Genomic DNA, 20,255 nt, shown 5'->3' on the forward strand with positions numbered 1-20,255 from the left:
GCTGTCAGTGTCTGCCTTGGGTATCCCGCCCCCAGTCCCCCAGACCTGCTCTCAGCAAGTGGTAGCTGCCCGGGCGCCCCCACCCCCACCCCATCCCACTTGGAGCTAGATCGAAGCCCTGTGCTTTTTCCGACTAGAAGGCCAGTCTTTAAAGAGTTAAGCAGTAGGTAGTGCTGTAGGCCTGCTGAATAGAGTGGCAGCGGAGGGAGCCGCTGCAGCAGCAGCGGAGGAGAGAGCAGAGCCGAGCAGAGCAGAGCCCAGTCAGCCCGATAGAGATGTTAACTAAGCGAGAGCCCGCGAGCCTCCCACCGGAGCATCAGTAGACTCCGCGCCTTGCCCTGCTCCCACGGCCCGCGCCCCCTGCCCACCCATCGGGCCCCCGATCGGTGGCACAGGCTGCATCTCTGCACGGGCAGGCGGCTGCCCGGGATGGGCACGGGCTCTGCCCCCTGCCCAGCCTCGGCTGCGTGAGTGGGAGGCTGCTGCGGCCACCGCTCTAGCCATCCTGGCTCGGGGGGCGCCAGTGCTGCTGCTGCGGCTGCATTGGGGGGCGCAGGCCCCCCACCCCGTCTCCGCTGCTCCCCACAGTTACTTTTCCTCCCCCCTGCGGCTTCTCGCCCGGGCAGGGAAAATAACAGTGAGCTCAGAGCTCAGCTCGGGGAAGAGCTAGCTTCTGTTTTTTTTTTCTTTTAAACACACACACACACACACACACACAATTATACACACGTATACGCACACACGCGCGTACACACACACACACACACACACACACACACACACACGGATCTCCTCCGCGCAATTGCAGCAATCTTAGACCTGGAAGGAGCTTGGGGCAGCACGGAGAGCCCGGCTGGGCTCGAGCGATGAGGGGAAGAGATTGGCTAAGCTCGCTGCACATCTACTGGCAGAGTTGGGAGGCTCCGGACGACCCTACAGGTAACAGGGCAAAGGGGGAGGGGGGGAGTGTGTATTTGGAAAACTGAAAGACAGAGGTGGGGGTGGGCGAGAGGCAAAGGGACCAAACTAAGATCGGAAGAACGGAGGGTTTCATCCCCAGGAACTGGAATTGCATCTCCAGGCAACACCCTCCCCCCCACCATGGGGGTGGGGGAACCGAGCCATTGGTTCATTATTAGTCAGGGATGGCTTGGGGAAGGTGACAGACAGACCTGACCAGGTTCAGGGAGAAACTTTCGCTTCCCCAGGGGAAAATGAAGTGGCATTTGGAGCACAGTAGAGCTCTGTCTGCCGGCAGGCAGCTAGGGGGTTTCTCCACTGCGTGGAACCCGGCTCTTTTTCCGAGGGCGAGATGGACAGTTTTGGAGACCTTATGCCTAAAAAGGAAGAGTGTCATAAAGAATAAATGGGTCCTTTCAGTTACACTTGTTAACAGCCCTATTAAGGGAAATGATAGGGATTGTCTGGGAGGCCAAGTTTGTGGTTGATAATGGGATGTCTTGGAGATTTCTGGAGACGAGACCCTCCACGAGTTTGAGCCAGGCAAGATTTGGGGCAGGTTGGGAAAGACACTAGTCATAGGCACTGTTTGCTATCCCATTTTCTACCAGTACAGAAAACCAAATGTAAGAGATTTGAAGATTAGATGAAATTGTGGACGGCTAACATGGTCGTGCGTGCGTGTGTGTGTGTGTGTGTGTGTGTGTGTGTGTGTGTGTGTGTGTTTGGGTTAGGGGCAGGGGTGTCACAGAACAAGGGGTAAAAAACAACCAGAGCTCTGCTCCTCATCTCTCAAGACGCTCACTCATTGTTCAGAGCCCAAACAGCTGGGGGTCTCCAAAGACCCTGCTGGCTCCCTCAAGTACAAAGCATTGCTACTGGGGAGAGGAAAGGGTGGAAGTCTGCCAGCAAGGAGAAGATTGAATAGAAGGGCTCAAGGTATATTCCCATTCCTCACCCTCAAGAGAAGATTTTTAGAATTGTAAGAGGACCTTCCCAAGCATCTAATTCAACCCCTGTGTTTGACAGGAAAGGAAATTGAGGCCCACAGAGCCTTCAGGGTAGCTCCTCATTGGCGCTGAGGTGGGAGAAGGTCAGAACCTGAGAAGGCCAAACTTTTCTGCAAGTGAAGGGCTGGGACAGGGAAGGTAGTTTGAAGGTGCTCGGGCCTCCAGCCAACGCACAGCACTTTCATCTTGATAGCCCCATGACAAAAGATCCTAGATCTGGGACGGGAAGGGCCCCCAAAGGCCATAATCCTTTCATTTTACATATGGGGAAACAGAGATCCACAGCGATGACCATAGAAGCATAGATTGAGTGCCAGAAGGGCCCTTGGACGCCATCTAGTCCAATCCTCTCCCGTTTGAAAGATGTTAGGATTATAGATTTAGATTTTACAGATGAGGAAATTGAAGCTGGAGGAACTATGGTGGCTTGCCCATGGTCACACAGCTAGGAAGTGGGAAAATCAGGATTCGAACTTACGTTCTCTGTCTCCCAATGTCTCCTGAAGGCTGTACGCCACCCTCCTGGATACAGCCTGCACTTCTTGCTGCACTGTGGCTGGGAGCCATGGGGGCTCAGCGGCCAATGTGTGAGTCTGGCCAGGTGCTGGAGCCCAGCATGATGGATGCTCTAAGAGGACCACCTGCATGGAAGCATCCTTTCTGCCCCGAGCTCCTCCCTGAAGCATTCTTTCCTGAGGCCCTTAGCTCGTTCTTGGAGTTCTAACTCAAGCAGACCTTGCTCTTCTATCCTCCTGTGGGCTAGTCAGTGACAACATGGGGAGAGGCTCTGACCTAGAGTGGGATTGGCTTTCTGCCAAGCCACTGGAAATGTTAACTGGACCTCCCCCCCAATCCCATGCTGGCCCTGAATGAAGAGGGTGATTGTGTCCTGTGGTTTGCCTGAAAGGCAGACATCAGGAAAATGATCCCACTTTGGCCTCTAGACAGGCCAGGGAGGCATTCCTCCAGAGCCAGGGGGTGGGGGATTGCCACCACCCTGGATTGACAAGGCCCCCCCTAGCTGGGGCTAACCTCAGAGTTATTTCTAGAGGACTGCTGAAACCAGGTGTCAAAGGCAGACGCCAATCCCAGACAGCATGGTCAAGTTGTATCAGCTCTGGCCTGGGAGTTGAGAGATGTCCGCTCTTGCCCAGGCTCTGCCACAACCCAGCTGTACCTTGGGCAAATCACTCAACTGCTCGATGCCTCAGTTTCCTCATCTGACAGATGAACCATTTTGGATGAATCTCTGATTTTCTAATGCTCTCTTTTAACACTTACTGTTCTAAGGTCTCTCTCCCCTCTGACATGATATATTCTAAGGCATTGTCCATCTCTAACGTTCCATGCTCTGTTTTCTAAAGTCCCTTCCAGGGACTGAACCATTCTCAGCTCTGACATTTTCTATTCTAAGAACCCACCTAGCTCTGACATTCTCTGTCCCAAGGGCCCTCTCAGATCTAAAATTCGGTATTCTAAGGGCCCACCCAGCTCTGATATCTTGTGTTCTAAGATTCTTTCCCATCACTCACATTCTCTGTTCTAAGGTTCCCTGACATTCTGTGATTCCATTCAGCAGCCACAGCTCAGTCAGGGGCAAGGACGGGTTTACAGATGGGCTTTTCCAGGCTTGTGTTATGGTACCTGTTGTCCTGCTGGGGCCCTGCAAGGCCAAGCCAACTCTGCCCATACCCCAGGTGAGGTCATCCAGCAGTCCCGCCTCATCCCATGCCCAATAGCCTTATCCCTGAAGGCTCCACCTACCCAGCTCCCTATAAATCCCTGAGTGGGGCAGCTGTGTCTGTGTGGGGAGCCCCAGTGGGCAGTGAGGAAGCCAGCTGTGAGAGAGTGGGAGTGCTGGAGCCACCCAGCCAGCTGCTGGGTCACCATGACAACATGAGGTGGAGGTAGGCTGTCTCCAATGGCTTCAGATTTGGGGGGGGGCACTCCCTGGGAGCCAGGTGGAAAGACTCAGTGGCTTTGTGTTGCCAGTAATCCCCACTGCTCATTTGGGCAGAAAGACCTTCCCTGACTGTTTTGCCCAGTTCTAGTGGATGAAGCTTATTGTTTCCAGGCTGGAAAAGGAATATTGGAGAAGAACTTGCAAGCCAAACAGCAGCCTGGGGATGGGGGTTAGGTGATGGAAGCTCCAGTGTCAGTATGGTAAGGGGCAAAACAGTAGGCTGAATGTGTGATCTTGGGCAAGTCACCTAATCCCTCTGGGTCTCAGTTTCCTCGTCTGTAAAATGAGGGAGTTAGAGATGACCTCTGAGTTCCTTTCACCATCCTATGAACCTGGGTCATCCTGACCGTACTGCAAGCTCTCAGTATTCAGCCAGGAAGCTTTTCCCTCTTGTCTGCAAATGTGAATAATACCATTCATGTTTCCTATCTCACAGGGCTGCTGTGAGAAAAAAAAAAGCTTCATCAGTTTAGTAGTGCTAGAGGAAATGAGAGCTGGGATTCTGAGGCGGAAAAGATTTGGGGTCCTTTCCCAAACTGAGGGCATCACATATAGGAAGTATGAACCTGGGGGAAAGCTGGCTCATCTTCACTGACTTGGAGACACTAGGGAAGAAAGGAGAAGCATTGTAGAGATAAGGAAGATTGGGCCTTACCTTTCCCACCCTGGAAAAATGATTTTCTTTCTAGGTAGAGTGGGATTTGGAGCAGCTAGGGGGCGCATGGATAGAGTGCCGGGCCTGGAGTCAGAAAAACTCACATTCTTGAGTTCAAATCTGGCCTGAGACGCTTACTAGTCAGAAACCACTAAACAACAATAGAAGGGGATTCAATTCAGTTTTTATTGTAGTTGTTTCACTCATGTCCAACTCTTCGTGACCCCATTTAGGGTCTTCTTGGCAAAAATACTGGAGTGCTTTGCCATTTCCTACTAATTTTACAAATGAGGAAACTGAGGCAAATAGGGTTAAGGGACTTGCCCAAGGTCACACATCTAGTAAGTCTGAAGCCTGATTTGAACTCATGAACATGAGTCTTCCTGACTTCAGGCCCAGCACTCTGTCCACTACAGCAGCCTATTTATTGAGCACTGGAGAGGCAACCAGACTGATGATCCTAGTTTAAAAGGGGATAGGGGGTGGGTGGGAAGGGAGCAGACACTGTTCCAGGGGCTGAAGATTAAGTGACAAAGATGAAACGATTCCTGACCTCAAAGAGGTTACGTTCTAACAGAGAGATCATGGAACATGAAATGTCAGAGCTAAATAAGACCTTTGAACAGAGAATGTCAGAGGTGAAAGGGTCCTTCAAACACCGCTATGTTACACAGATAGGAACAAAGTAACTCAACGGAATTTCAAGAGGGAGAATGTTACTTAACTAGGGGTCTGGTGTAAGAGATAGCACTGGACCTTGGAAGGCAGCTGGGGGTGGGGTGGAAGGATATTGAGGTATCTCCTTTTCTCTTAGGAGTGAGAAATAAGCATTTATGTAGCACCTCCTATGTTCCAGGCACTGTGCTAAGACTTACCTAATGCTGAACCCTTACTAAATCTCAAACTTTGAATTTTGTGTTTGGTTCTAAATAGTATGAAATAATAATAGCTAGCATTTACAAGAATTTTTGGCAGAACAATAATAGCCAGCTTTAAGGTTTGCAAAGTGCTTTACAAATGAAAGGCAGGTGCTATTAATAACGTATTTTACAGAAGAAGAAACTGAGGCTAAAAGGGAATGAGTGATTTGTTCAGGGTCACAAGCTAGGATGTGTCTTAGGCAGGATTTGAACACAGATCTTCATTACCCTAGGCCTTGTGTTCTATCCATCTGGGCTGAGGGGAGAGAATTTCAGTTAACAAAGGCCACTCTGCTCTGCTTCAAGTCTCCCCACTGGCAATGTCTGTGTATTCATAATCTTATATTTAATAACATTTTCTTTTCCCTCAATTATGTATAAAAAACAATTTAGTTTTTTTAAGTTTTGAATTGCAAATTCTATCCCTCCTTCCTTCCCTCGCCTATCCCTGAGATGTTAAGCATTCATATAGGTTCTATGTGTATTCATAATTTTATTAATAAATTTATCTCTGACAGAGTTCTTTGAGATAAAGTATGGTGTAGTGGGTAGGGAACTGGAACTGGAGTCAGGAAGTAGGTTCAGATCCTGCCTGTGACCCCAAAGAGCTGTGTAACTCTGGGCAAATGACCTCTTTGGACCTCAGTTTCTTCATCTGTAATGCGAGGGGGTTGAATTGCATGAGCCCTAACGTCTTTTCCAGCTCTCGATCTATTAGTCTAGACTAAACAAAATGCAGAGAAAGTAATAATTTTTCTTCTACAGGATTCAGTGTGAATATGTGTGTATGTGTCTTTGCCTATGTGTGTAAGAGACCAAGACAGTAGGCAGAAGGGTCATAGCTCTACACCCGTCTGATGAGTCCTCTCTATGCTCTTCCAAGTAGACCCTCTCTCTCAGTTGCCTCATTTTCTGAAGGGTTGCATAAAGTTGGATGGTAATTGATGACTGCTCTAGAATGGTGGATTGGGTGTGTTTTTTTGTCCTTTCTTTTTTTTTCCAGCCAGTTAATTTTTCCCAAAGAGCTGCTATCTTGCAATCCTACAGTGCCTCATGTATTTCAGAGCTTTCCTCTCTTTTACTCTCCCTGGCCTCATTAAAAAAGGACATGGCCCCTTTCCTCCCTCCTTTCCCCTTCCCTTCCTCCTCAATCACACAAACCTCTCAACAGAAGCCTCCATTTGCTGGGAGTTGCTGAATAAACCTACAGATGTTAAAAGCTCAGGTATAATTTTAGGCAGAACATCTGAAAATAGGCAGCCTGGGAGTCAGTAAAACATCTTGACATTAGTGTTTCTAATTAGGAGAAACTTGTTTTCCTTAAATAAATAAATCAAGGGGAAAAGAAGACAATTGTCTCTTATCGGTGGCTGTCAAGCTCCTAGATGGATGTGGCAGGTGGGGGCACCGGGAAAAGGGAATGGAGAGGTCATAGGCCAAGGAGGGAAAGATCCTAAATAAGGTTTTTATTTAGAGCTCATTAAAGCATTGAGGCATGTTATCATTTCAAGAGTTTTTAAAGAGCTGATTAGATAGCTTTGGAAAATGACAGCTAACCTAAGGAATAATAAGAATCACAGAATTTCAGAGCTGGAAAAGGACCCTTAGAACATGGAATGTCAGAGTTAGAATGACCCTTAGAACATGGGATGTCAGAGGTGGAAAGGGCCTCAGAACAGAGAATAGGCAGAGCTGGAAGGACCCTTATAGACAATGAAATGTCAAAGCTTCTAAGTGCCTTAGAATGTGGAATTCCAGGATAGAAGAACACAATACAGAATGTTAGCTTTCAAATGAACCTTTGAATTATAGAAGGTATAATGTCAAAGAAGGAAGGGAGTTTAGAGAATATTTGTCCAACATCATCTTTTGACAGATGGGGAAATTGAGACCAAGAGAGGTAAAGTGGTTTGTCCAAGACCACACAGGGGGTTGGTGCCAAAACCAGGAAAAGAAACTGGAAATGATGATTTCAATTATATTGTGACACATTGTTGTTGTTCAATCATTTTCAGTCGTGTCCAACTCTCTGTAACCCTATTTGGGGTTTTCTTGGCAAAGATACTAGAGTGGTTTGCCATTTTCTTCTCTAACTCATTTTACAGATGAGGAAATAGAGGCAAACAGGGTGAAGTGACTTGCCCAGGTTCCCACAGCTAGTAAAATGAATTCAAGTTTCAACTGCAGTCTTCCTGACTTCAGGCCTGGTGCTCTGTGCACTATGGGGCCACCTAGCCTCTCCTTGTCTTATTGTGATAAGACCTTCCATTTCAATTCATTTTAACAGCCTGGCAGCTCCCTGAAGTAATGAAATCATGGGTTCTATCCCACCCTGCCCCCAAACAGTATGTACGAGGTGTTGTGGGATGGAAGTCCATTGGTATTTGCCAAACTCTCACTGGAGATATGCAAGTAAAGGCTGGGTAATCCACTGGTTGCTTTGTCATAGTGGAAATTCCTTTTGTGTGTGGAGTGGACTCAGTAATAATCACTAGCATTTATATAGTACCTTAAGGTTTGCAAAGCTGTTTACAGATTTTATCTCAACCACAATTTACAAAAAAATTATTTCAATTTTAAATTAATGTTTAATTAATTAAATTAATAAATAACTCAAAAATATTTTCATAACTGTATTTCAATATAATTGGTTTTCTTCGCATCCTATGTATTTTATTTCACATAGTCAAAACCAGTAATCTGAGGAGTCCCATAGCTTCCCAAAGAGACCCATGGCACAGAAAGGCTAGAATGCCAGGACTGGATGGTTTCTGAGGTCATGGTCCCTTTCAATTCGGAAATCCTATGACTCTGGGGCTGGAAAACATACAAAGATGAAAAATGACACAGTCCCTGACTTCAGGGGGGGTTTATTATGACAACAATGCTAATCCTAATAATGGTAATTATTAGTATAGCTAACATTTTACAGTGTACCAAGCATGGTGCCGAGCACTTTACATACATTATCTCATTGATCGTCACAACAACCCTGGGAGGGAGGTACTGTTATGATCCCCATTTTACAAAGGAGGAAACAAACAGAGGTTAAAGGACTCACCCAGGGTGTGTCTGAGTCTAGATTTGAACTCGGGTCTTCCTGATTCCAGGCCCAGCCCTTTCCTAGGGATGGGGAGAGATACGGCATACACACTCATTTCTATGATCCAAGGTGTTGAACTATAGGGACGACGGAGAGAGTTGTAGGCAAAGTGCTCCGGGTCAGGTTCCCCCTGGCACCAGCAGCTAAGTGGAGTGTTGCCATGCTTCCTGTGGGTATTTTCCACATGTGGCTCCTTCACGTGACCTTTGGACCTAAGGGCTGAAAATTGCTTTAAAGACCATCTCGTCTAGCCCCCTCCTTTTACAGAGGGGTAAATGGAGGCCCAGGCTGTTGTTACGTGGCTAGTAGGTGGTCAGGCCAGGAAGTGAACCGAGGAATTCTGACTCCAAACTCAGAGCTCTTCCCACTATACTCCCTGCCTTCAGCCCTGCCTAATAGGCATCCAAAAGACTTCTCTTACTGAGGTCTTTTCTTCTTCATTTGCAAGTCTCCACTGACGATGCAAGACACACAGTCCTAGTCGTGTCCTCTGGGTCAGCCTGTCTCTTTCTAGTATTCCTCACCATGACTTGGTCCCGAATTAATGATCCTATAAGTTATAGAGCTTCTCAGCCCCTAGTGGAGCCAGCCTGGAGCCACAATCCCAAAAGCTTGGGGTGTAGGAGTGCCCCTTAAACCGGCAGACCTGCTTCCAGCCCAGCTCCTTGAGGAGAGAAATCATTGTGGAGAGAAGACCTGATTTCTTCATCACAAACTGCAACAATTGCTTCCCGACTTCCACCAATAGTCAGATGGGCACAGGAACCCTGAGAGCGGTCCATCCCAAAGATCACTGGTCCTGCTTCCAGCCCTCTCAGCCAGCACTTGGGGAAGCAATTCCTGGGGAGAAAGAAAGGGTCAGCCATCCTTACCAATTGGCACCCACAAGATAGGCAAGCTGATCTAGTCGAAGCAGCAAATGAGGAAGAAGAAGGAGGAGGAGAAGGAGGGGAAGAGGAAGGGAAGGGGAAGAGGGAGGAGGAGGAGAAGAAGAAGAAGAAGAAGAGGAGGAAGAGGAGGAGGAGGAGGAAGGGGAGGAAGAGGAAGAAGAAGAAGGAGAAGGAGATGGAGAAGGAGAAGGAGGGGAAGGGGAAGGGGAAAAGGAAGGAGGAAGAGGAGGAGGAGAAGAAGAGAAGAAGAAGAAGAAGAAGAAGAAGAAGAAGAAGAAGAGGAAGAAGAAGAGGAATAAGAGGAAGAGGAGGAAGGGAAGAGGAAGAAGGAGGAGGAGAAGAAGGAGGAGGAGGAGGAAGAAGAGAAGAAGAAGAAGAAGAAGAAGAAGAAGAAGAAGAAGAAGAAGAAGAAAAGGAGGAGGAGGAAGAAGAGGAAGAAGTAAAAGGAAGAAGGAGAAGAAGGAAGGAAGGAAGGAAGGAAGGAAGGAAGGAAGGAAGGAAGAACTAAAGGGGACCTTACAGACCATCTATGAGAATCTCCCCATTTTACAGCTAAGGCAACAGAGGCTTAGACAGATGAAGCCACTTACCCAGGCACAGCCTGTGAGTGTTGAAGATAGGCTTTAACTGTAGGACTCTTGACATCAGGTCTAACATTTTATCTACCAAAGTCTGATCAATCAATCAATCAGTCAATGCACAAGAATTTCCTAAGTGTCCACCTGTGTCTGGCACTGGGCTGGGCACTGGGAGTAGCAGGACAAAACCACAAGACAGTAGAGGATTAAGGGGCAGCAAAGCTCCAAGGAGCCAGAGACACGGGTGGGCTGGGAAGGCTTCATGGAGGGGGGGGCATTGAGCTAGAATTTGATTGACAGGGAACATTTAGTCAGGTGGAAAGAAATGAGGAGGGCATAACATGCCTGCGGAACAGCCTGAGCAAAGACGTGGAGGTGGGCCAGTGCATTGTGTGAGCACGAAGCAGTGAGAAGACCAGGCTGCAGAAGGAGAGGAAACAGGATGAGAGTTCCCATTTCAAACACCTGATATTGATGGTGGAAGAGCCCATCGTCAGGAGCCCAACTTTATCTTCCATTCTTCAACTGACTTCTCTTCTTAAAGATGAAAGACATCCTCAGGGTTATGGTGAAGGAAAAGAAGCCTGGGACATAAGTCAGGAGACCCAGGTTCTGGCCCAATCTGTGTCACTGACCAGCTCTTAAACTTTGTACAACTCACATACCCTCTCTAGGTCACCATTTCCTGTTCTGTCTACTCCAAGAGTCCCCCCAGTCCTGACATCCCCTGTTCTAGGGTTCTTTCTAGCTCTGACATTCCCTGTTCTCACACCCTTCCCAGCTCTGACATCCCCTGTTCTAAGGGCCGTCCCAGCTCTGACATTCCCAGTTCTGATGCCCTTTCTACTTTTCATAGTCTTTGCATGTAGATACATGTGAAAAATGAAAAGCACACACACATACAGACACACACGCACAGACAGACAGACAGACACACACACACACACATGCACGCATGCGCACACACATGGCCTGCTGTCTCCTCCATCTCCAGCCCTACTACTGAACTGCAGCTTTAGACACCACCCACTCTATGTCAGTGTAGGCACCCATAGGCGCCCAAGTGAATTCATTCTGAGAGCCTTAAAATAGCTCCTTCGTGCCCACCCCCATGCTGTCTGCACACGGAGGGATGGAGCCCTTGGGAGCCACTGTGTTCAGAGGAACCTTCCCCCACAGCCAGCCCACGGGCTTGCCAACTCGGCACTTTCCTCTCCCTCCCCCTCCCGCTCCCCCAGCCTCTCGATCTTGGAGCTGGCTGCTAATGAAAGGGAAACCTGCATGTTCTTTCATAAAAGAGAATTGTAGACAATTAGAACTGGGGCGAGCACAGCAGTCTCATTAAGTGTCCGTTGTCAGGATGTCAAGATGATTGATGGGCCCTGTCCTGGGCTCACTCCTCACTGAATCTTCTGACTCATCACCCTCATCTCCAGGGTTGGGCTGAGGATGGCAAGAGAATTCTCTATAACTTCTCCATGAGCACCAGCAAACCTTCTGGCTAACTGTTTGTCCAAACCACGTCATGGGCTCTGGGTGTGCCTGTGTTCTAGAATTCAGGCTTAGAACCATAATGTCCAAGCAGGGAAAGGCCATAGAACTGGGAATGTGAGAGCAGGGAGGGGCCTCAGAACAGAGAATATGAGAGCTGGGAGGGGGCTTACAACAGAAAATTTCAGAGCTAGAGGCCCTTCCAGCTCTTAATTCTGCTTTGGATTCTTTTAAAGAAAGAATAACATCAACAACAAAGAATGATGAGGACAGAGGGACTTGCCCATCCACCTCACCTCAGATTTCTGGTCCCTGTGTAAGCCCCTATCAAGAGAGCCTTGAAGGGTCTTCATTTTGCTGCTAACTGTAGGACTTGGCCTTAAGCTGTGGTCAACACAGCCAAAACAAACCAAACATCTGCACTCATTGAAGGGGTCCAGTAGGTGTTGGCCAAGAAATGTAGATATGACTTCTTTTTAAAAATTTTTTTTATTTCATTGTTTTTGTTTTTAGGCAATTGGGGTTAAGAGACTTGCCCGGGGTCACACAGCTAGTAAGTGTCAAGCGTTTGGTCTGAGGTCGGATTTGAACTCAGGTCCTCCTGACTTCAGGGCTGGTGCTCTATCCACTGTGCTACCTAGCTGCCCCAACATGACTTCTGAATGTCTATTTGACAGGTCCAGATTCCCAGTTATGGCCCCTTCAGGGGAGTGGTCCAACAGCAGCCAGGCTGATCAGTTTAGCCCTGGATTATTTCTACATTACAACAGTAACGTGCCTCAAGATTCTCTTCCAAAACACTAAATCCTACTTAAATCCATTGTTCTGGGATTACATGGAAGTGGACACTCCTTTCACAGGGTCTAGATTGCCACCCTTCTACATCTTCTCATCTTGTGTGCTCTTTCCTGTATCTTTGTATAAATCATGGGATCATGGCATGCAAGGATACACTGGAGCCAGCTTGAACTGAATTAAGAACTGATTGTTAAATTTTCAGCATAAGCATTTATGACCCAGAAACTGATGTTGCAAATCATAACTGATATATTGTTTTGCTGATTTTCTTAGACTTGAGAAAGTGATGGAAAAAATATTAATAATACAGATTAAAATTAAAAGTGTTTCATGTGTGCTTCTCCCCCCCTCACTGAGATCTGGTTGTTAAACATTTGCCAATATAGCACTGGATTTAGAGGTGGGAGGAACCTTAGAAATCATCCTGTTCAACCTCCACATTTTTACACATGGGGAAACTGAGGCCCAGAGAGGGGAAGTGATTTAAGATTAAGGAGTTAAAAGGGAAATTAGGTCCAACCCTTTTGTTTTTTTCAGAGAATAAAACCGAGAAACAGAGAAGGAAAGTGAATTACCCAAAATCTAATAGATAAGGAATGAAAAAGGTTGAATTAGAACTCATTCCCTCTGACCCCAAATCCCACATTGATTCCACTGTGCTGTGTTGCTTCCTTGCTTCTTTCGGGGGGAGTCATAAAAAAAAATCTAAGGCTCATTAGAGATGGAGCTGAGGAAGAAGGGCACTCCTGGCATCTAGGACCATCCATGTAAAGATCCATAGACCAGAGATGGAAAGGCAAAAAAAAAAAATCATCAAGGTGTCAAGGTCTGCAGAGTCTTGGAAGAGAAGTAATGGAAAACAAACCTGGAAAGATGGGCTGCAGCCAGAGTGTTTAAGGCTTCACCTGCCAAGCAGATTGGTTTGTGTTTTTATTCTAAGGGGAACAGAGAACCATTGAAGGTGTTTGAGCAAGGGAGTAATGATCAGACCTGGGCTTCAGGAAGATGATTTTGATGGTCCGGAAGAGGTCACTCTAAATCACGTGGGTGATCCCATCTTAAAGTTGTTTCTAAAAGTTGATCAACTCAGATCCACTGCCCTCTTTCATTAGCTACTAGAGGTCACCTACCAGGATGACCAGTGTGTGAGATGGGGGTATCTTCATTGCCAACAAAATTAGCATGGTGTAGTAGAAAGAGAACAAGATGTGAAATCAGGGGGCCGCTGTCCTAAGTACCACCTTTGCTACTCAGTGACTGGTTAGCCTTGAGTGACTCACCTCAACTCTCTGAAGCTCAGTTTCTTTGTTTATAAAGTGGGAGAGAAATGGGGGGGCAGGGAAAGGGAACAAGCATGTGTCCCATTTGAGCCCCACAACTACCCTGGGTGCTGGGTGCTACTATGATCTCCATATTACAGTTGAGGAAATTGAAGCAGGCAGAGGTTAAATGACTTGTGCCAGGTCACAGAGATAGGGAGTGTCTGAGGCAATGTTTGAACTCAGGTCTTCCTGACTCCAGGTTGCGAGCTCTACCTACTGCGCCACCTAGCTGCTGGTTCAGTATGGCAGCTTTTGGGCTTCACACTCAGGCTGGATGGCTCACTGTTCTGCTTGACTTTGGGGTGATTCTTCCAGTTTCTGACACCTCCTCCCCACCCCCACCCACCGCCGTGTATTTTACATTTTGTATATATTGAGACTTTTTCATTCTTTCTCTTCACTGTGCCTAACACAATGTTTTACACACAAAAAGTATGTAAGGCATTACTTGCTTTTTGATTGACTGGCAGACAAGAGCAATAGGTTGAAATCCATAATGTGAAATATAAATAGGCATAAATCTGGAGTCCTTTCCTTAGATTCCAAAAAATCAACTCAACAGTTGTGACTAGATGTTACTAGAGAGGAGCTCATTTGAGAAAGATCTGGAGGTTCTAGTGGACCACAAGCTCAATGAAGAAGGAATAGAGGAGGCCTATGAGTTAAAAGAGTGAGAACAGAGCAAGCATTTATGTCCTATATGCCAGGCACTGTGCTGAGTGCTTTTTGCACATATTATTTCGTTTCATGCTCACAATAACCCTGCAGCATAGGTACTCTTGTCATCTTCATTATTTTTTTTAGTAGAGGAAACTGAAGCAGAGATGAAGTGACTTATTCAGGGTCACACAGCTAGTAAGTGTCTGAGATCAAATTCAGACTCAGGTCGTATTGATCCCAAGCCCAGCGCTCTGCCCACTGTGCCGCCACCACCTGCCTCTAACAAGGCAGATGAAAAAGGTAATGTATCTGTATACCTTTACAGAGGTATATGCCTTAAACTGTTTTCTTTCTCACCTCCACCTCCTCAAAGCTCAGCTCAAATGCTGTCTTCTTTGTAAAACCTTGTCTACTCCTCACTTCATGGATCATCCCCTAATTAATTTATATCTACCTTGACTCTATTTTGTATTTGCATGTATGTGTCTATACTCTATTCCTTGATAAAAAAAAAAAAAAGAAAGCTAAGTTCCTTGAGATCAGAGATTGCTTTGTATTTGTTGTGCCTAGTATATTGCTTGGCATATAACAGGTGCTTAGTAAATATTTATTAATTGATTGTCTGATTAAGATTCACAGTATTCATAATGAGAAGGTGTGTATATGTGTGTGAGAGTGAGTGTGTATGTGTGGGTGTGTGTGGGTGTGGGTGTGAATGATAATCCTTCTAGACCCTATTCTGGTCAGACCACATCCACAGTACTATGTCCACGTCTAGGCAACACCATTTAGGAATGCCAAGGCTCAGAATGAGTGAGGCTGGTAATGAAAGCTATGGATGACAAAGGGGACTTTTGAAGCTATATTGAGAGGGAAAAGGAGGCTTAAAAGGAGGATAGGTTCTTTGCTTGGAATGGATGAGTCAGTGATAACTAACAACAGATTGAAGGCAGAGCCAATTTTGTCTTTGGTTTTTTTCTGCCCAAGAAAATTACCTTTATACCAGAAACCTTAGCACCAAAATGACTAAGAAGGGGCTGATCACTAAGATAAGCAAAAGATAGTAAGAAACCACTCACCTACCCTTGATGAATATAAGTTGTCTGGCCCAGATGCCTCTGGCCCTGAAAGAATTGATAGATGCAATGGCTGAGCCATTGTTGGTAATGTTTGAAAGATGACAAGAAATAAGAGAGAAAGCCCATGATTGAAGGAGGGCAGATGCGGACATGATTTTTTTTAAAGGGAAGAGAACTGAGTCTGAAAACTATTGGTCCATGAGTTTGACTTCCATTTCTGGGAAAATTATAAAACAGATCACTAAAGAGATAGTTGGTGAACATTTAAAAAGGGAACCAGTGATTTTAGAGAATGAAGCATGATTTCATCAACTATTAATGATGTCGGACTGACCTCATTTCTTCTTTGGAAGGAGCTTTGGAGTATCAAGTACGATTCTTGTGAGGAGAAGTTGGAATGTTGTGGAGGAGACAAAAATACAGTGGAATGACTTCAGAACTGGTTAGATGGATAGACCGGATAAGTAGTTGTTAATAGTTCATCGTCTAGTGGAGTACCTTGGGGATCTATCCTTGGTCCTGTTCTAATCAACATTTTTGTTAATGACTTGGATAAGGGGAGGTCATCAGACTTGCAGATGACATCACGCTGGGAAGGACAGTTAACACAGTGGCAGACTAGAACATTGAGCTGACTCTAATAAGATTAAATTCCATAGGGATAAATGTCAAGTCTTGTACTTGGGTACAAAAAAAAATCAACTTCAGAAGTACAAGGTCGGGGAGACATAGTTAGGCAGCTGTTGGTCTGAAAAAAAAACATCTGGGGCTTTTGGTAAATAGCAATCTTAAGATGAGTCAGCAGTATAATGGGGGAGCCCAAAGAGCTAATGTGATTTTGAGTTGCATTGAGAAGGGCATAGCTTCCAGGAAAATGGGTCTGATAATTCTACTGTATTCTGCTCTCATCAGGCCTCATCTGGAGTGCCTGGTACACAATAGGCAATTAACAAAGGATTGTTGACTTGACTTGAATATTGTATTCAGTTCCAGAAACCAAAGTTTAAGAATGGCATTGATAAGCTGGACTGTTCAGAGGAGAGAAACCAAGATGGGGAAAGGCTTTTAGTCCATGCCATACAAGGATGTTGTTGAAGGAAAAAGGCATGTATAGTTTGGGCAGGAAATGACTGAGAGGAGGTGAGCTGGGATGTGGTAGCTTGAAGACTGTCAAGCAAAGGAGAGATTCAATTTTATTCTGTTCAACCGCAGAGGGAAGATGAAGGAGCACTGAGTGAAAGTTTCAAAGAGGCAAATCATATTTGATGGAAGAAAACTTCCTAGCACTTGGAGCTGTCCAGCAGCAGAATGTGCTGTATTGAAAGGAGGTGGACTCTTTCTCCTTGGAGTTCTTCAGGCAGAAGCTAGACAACCCCCAGACAGGCAAATTGTACTGGGGATAGCTTTTGTGTAGGGGTTGAACTAGGTGGCTGCTGTGGAAACCTTTGAAACTCTGAGATTCTGTGATTCCAAGAATTTATTTTTGGCCCTTCACAGGGTTTGAGGGACTGAGAGTTTGTAGTTTCTACAGGAAATCCCCCAGGTCCCTTGAGTTACAGTGACAAACAACAGAGAAAGAACAGCCTTCTACTGGAACTGCCTTAAAGTGGAGTAAATCCAATTAATTTAGCAGTCCTGGTCTATGGCTTAGCTCAGCCACCTTGAACAAGTCTTTTCCTCTGTTGAAACCTTGGTGTTCCCATCTGTAAAATGAAGGGGCTGCACTCAGTAGTCCATAAGGCCCTTCTCAGCTCTGACATTCTGTATTCCAAGGGCATACTCAACACAGACATTCTCTATTCTAAGGTCCCTTCCTGTCCCCAGCTCTGATATTTTATGGTGACACAAGATTTTATAGTTCAACTTTGTCTATAGCATCCCTTTCTCCCCCATCCCCCCAGCCAGTCCAAGCTTCACCTCATCTCAATTTTCTAGAAAATTTTCTTTCATCCCCATCCTGTTTTTCCCATGCACTAAAATTCTCTCCCACTCAGACAGTGCTGAAACCCTGACTTCCCGACTCAAATCATGTCCTTGTTTGAAACATTTTCTTTGGTATTTGGCTAATTAAATAGGAGCATTCGGTTTCCGCCTACAGACGATTATGAGTGCACGTGTGTGCCTAACAGCCTGGGCATGGTGCATGGTGCTGGCCCGCCCCCCCCCCCACCAGCTCCATCAGCTCACTGAGAAAGCCAGCTAAAGGTCATGCTTGCTTGAATCATAGACCTCTTCTTTGCAAGCTGGAGAGGACTTTGGAGAAGATTTCCTCAAACCTCTTTGGTTTACAGATGAGGGGGCTGAGGTTTAGAAATCGAGTCCCAAGGTCACACAGAGCTAGGACTTAATGGCAGAGCTGGGAGACCTAAACCCAGGTATCCAGTGTGGTAGAGTGGAAAGAGTGTTGTATTTAACGCAAGTGGGCCTGGGTTCGAATCCTATTTCTGCCATTTGCTACTTGGGCAAAGCAGAAACTCTTTAGACCTCAGTTTCCTCATGTGCAAGATGACTTCCAAGGTCCCTTCCAGCTCTGGGATCCTATGGTCCAGCACTTTGGCCAGTACCCCAGGCCACCTTTCTTGTCTAGTCTTTCTTTTGCCTGCTGGGCACAATCTTTCTGTGACATCAACATTCTTTTCCTCCACTCACATACAGATGTCAGACCTCTAAGTGATCATAAGCCCACAGCACTTAGACCACGGTCCAGTCTGACTCCCTCATTTTACAGATAAGGAAACTGAGACTCAGAGAAAGGAAGACCTATCCCTAATATCACACAGCAGAGCCAACATAAGGACCCTATTCTCTTGACTTTTAGTTTTGCACTCTTTTCCCTGCAGCCATGAGAGACTTCCTCCCTCCAGGTCCCCACTCTAGAGGCAGGCACAAGATCCTGAGGTACTAACTCTCTAGACCTGGATCTTGCAGGTGGTCTTTTGCTGGGGGATGCCATCTGCTTGGGCTTCCTTATTTCACTCTTTTCCTCTTCCTCTTCTCCTCTCCTCTTTTATTTTCTTTCTCTGTGTGTGTTTCTCTGTCTCTCTGTGCCTCTCCCTCTGTCTCTGTCTCTCTGTCTCTGTTTCTTTGTCTCTGCATCTCTTTCAGGCAGGGGATCACAATCCTTACTTACACCTCCTTCCCTGGAATGTGTGGAGGATAATTTGTGACTATTTGCAAAGTGCCTTTTGAAGAAGAAAAGTGCCACATGTATTATGATAATACCCCTTTTCTCTTGCACAATGCCTTTCATTTTCTGCTTCCTTTGCCCATATTAATAAAGTAAGACTCACAACATAACTGTGAGACAGGAATTAATTTGTATTAGTCTCTTAGTCATCCTCCAGCTCCTGGCCTGCAGCCATTCCCTCTGTGTGTTCAGATGTTCTGGATACCACATGCTTCGGAGGCTCGGGCCAGGCTCTTGCTGGCTGGCAGGGATAGAGAGACTTCTAAGGAGTGATTAGGGTTCAGGAGCCTGGGCTTGATGGAAGACACCCATTCTGTAGGGATATTTTCTTTAGAACATACAGGATCAGAGAGGTGTTTCATTTCCCTGCCCACTCTGATTCTTCCTCAGTGCAAAATCCACCATGACACTCCCTTTCCCTCAGTAAACTGTAATGGTCTCTTATTACCTCTCAGGTAAAATATAAACTATTGTTAGGCACTTACAGACCATCTTTTCAAGCTGACCCCTTCCTACCTTTCCAGTTTCTGACACCTTACTGTTCAGTCATATCCAACTCTTCATGACTCTATTTGGGGTTTTCTTGGCAGAGGTACTGGAGTGCTTTGCCATTTCCTTCTCCAGCTCATTTTACAGATAAAGCAACTGAGACAAACAGGGTTAAATGACTTGCCCAGGATCACACAAGTAGAAAAAGAGACAGAATTTGTACCCAGATACTTGGGGCTCCGAAATCAGTGCACTTTCCACATATATTCTATCGTATAGCAAATGAGCAGAACTCATCACAGCCATGGTGCCAGATTGGTGCAGATCCAAAGCTAGGGTGAGGCAGCTGAGGCTCCATCTCAAAGCTCTGAAATGTAGGAGGCACCGAGAGGACGTGTAGCATCGGACCTTCCTTCCTAGGAGGCAAGAATAATTAACTAAAATATATCGGAAGTTTTGAGATAGCAATGAGCAGTCTCACTCCCAGATGAACCCCTCTCTTGCTCCCTACCCAACACCCTCTTAGCAGTTTGGAAGGCACATTTCATTCTCTGCTTGATGTGAAAATGGGCAAGTGAGGCTTTGAAGACTGGACAGTCTCCATAAAATGGACCAGACAGGCATAGGGGAAATGTGGGGGCAAAGGAAGTGAGTACAGTGGAACACACACTGGGCACCCTGCTCTGACATTACCTGTTCTAAGGTCCCGCCCAGCTCTGACATTCCCTCTTCCAAGTTTTAAAGTTGCTTTCAGCATCCATGTTCTATGTTCTGTCAATGGTAATAACATTATTACATCCACTCTAAATCCTAGGACACTGACTAAACCATCTCTGAAGTCTCTGCCACTTCCAATGTTCTCTGTCTGAAATATATCATACCTTCAATTTCTCCCTTCCTCTGACTCTCTCTTCTCCCCTCCACAAAGACCTAAAGCTGTCAATCAATATCTTTTTCCTGCTCAGTAGCAGCTTTTAAAATACAAAGTGCATTGGATTGAGAGTCAGAAGACCTGTGTTCAAATCCAGTCCTTGTTAACATACTACCTATGTGACCTTAGACCAGTGCATTCTCTTTGGGTTCAGTTGTTACTCATTCTAACCCAACCCAAGACTCCATGCAGGCCAGGTAGTTGGGCCATTTGGAGGCG

General features: G+C 46.1%; 1 protein-coding gene across 1 annotated transcript in view; it reads left to right on the top strand.

Moving 5' to 3' along the window:
* The first annotated feature begins 234 nt into the window (after positions 1 to 234).
* WSCD2 (WSC domain containing 2) overlaps positions 235 to 20,255 on the top strand; it is a 144,941-nt gene continuing 124,920 nt past the window's right edge. The window contains exon 1 of the mRNA XM_021008043.2: positions 235 to 939. The gene's annotated coding sequence lies outside the window, so the exon portion shown is untranslated. The remainder of the gene's footprint in view (positions 940 to 20,255) is intronic.

Source organism: Phascolarctos cinereus, unplaced genomic scaffold, assembly GCF_003287225.1.
Source record: "Phascolarctos cinereus isolate Bilbo 61053 unplaced genomic scaffold, phaCin_HiC Scaffold_4;HRSCAF=312, whole genome shotgun sequence".
Taxonomy (NCBI): Eukaryota; Metazoa; Chordata; class Mammalia; order Diprotodontia; family Phascolarctidae; genus Phascolarctos; species Phascolarctos cinereus.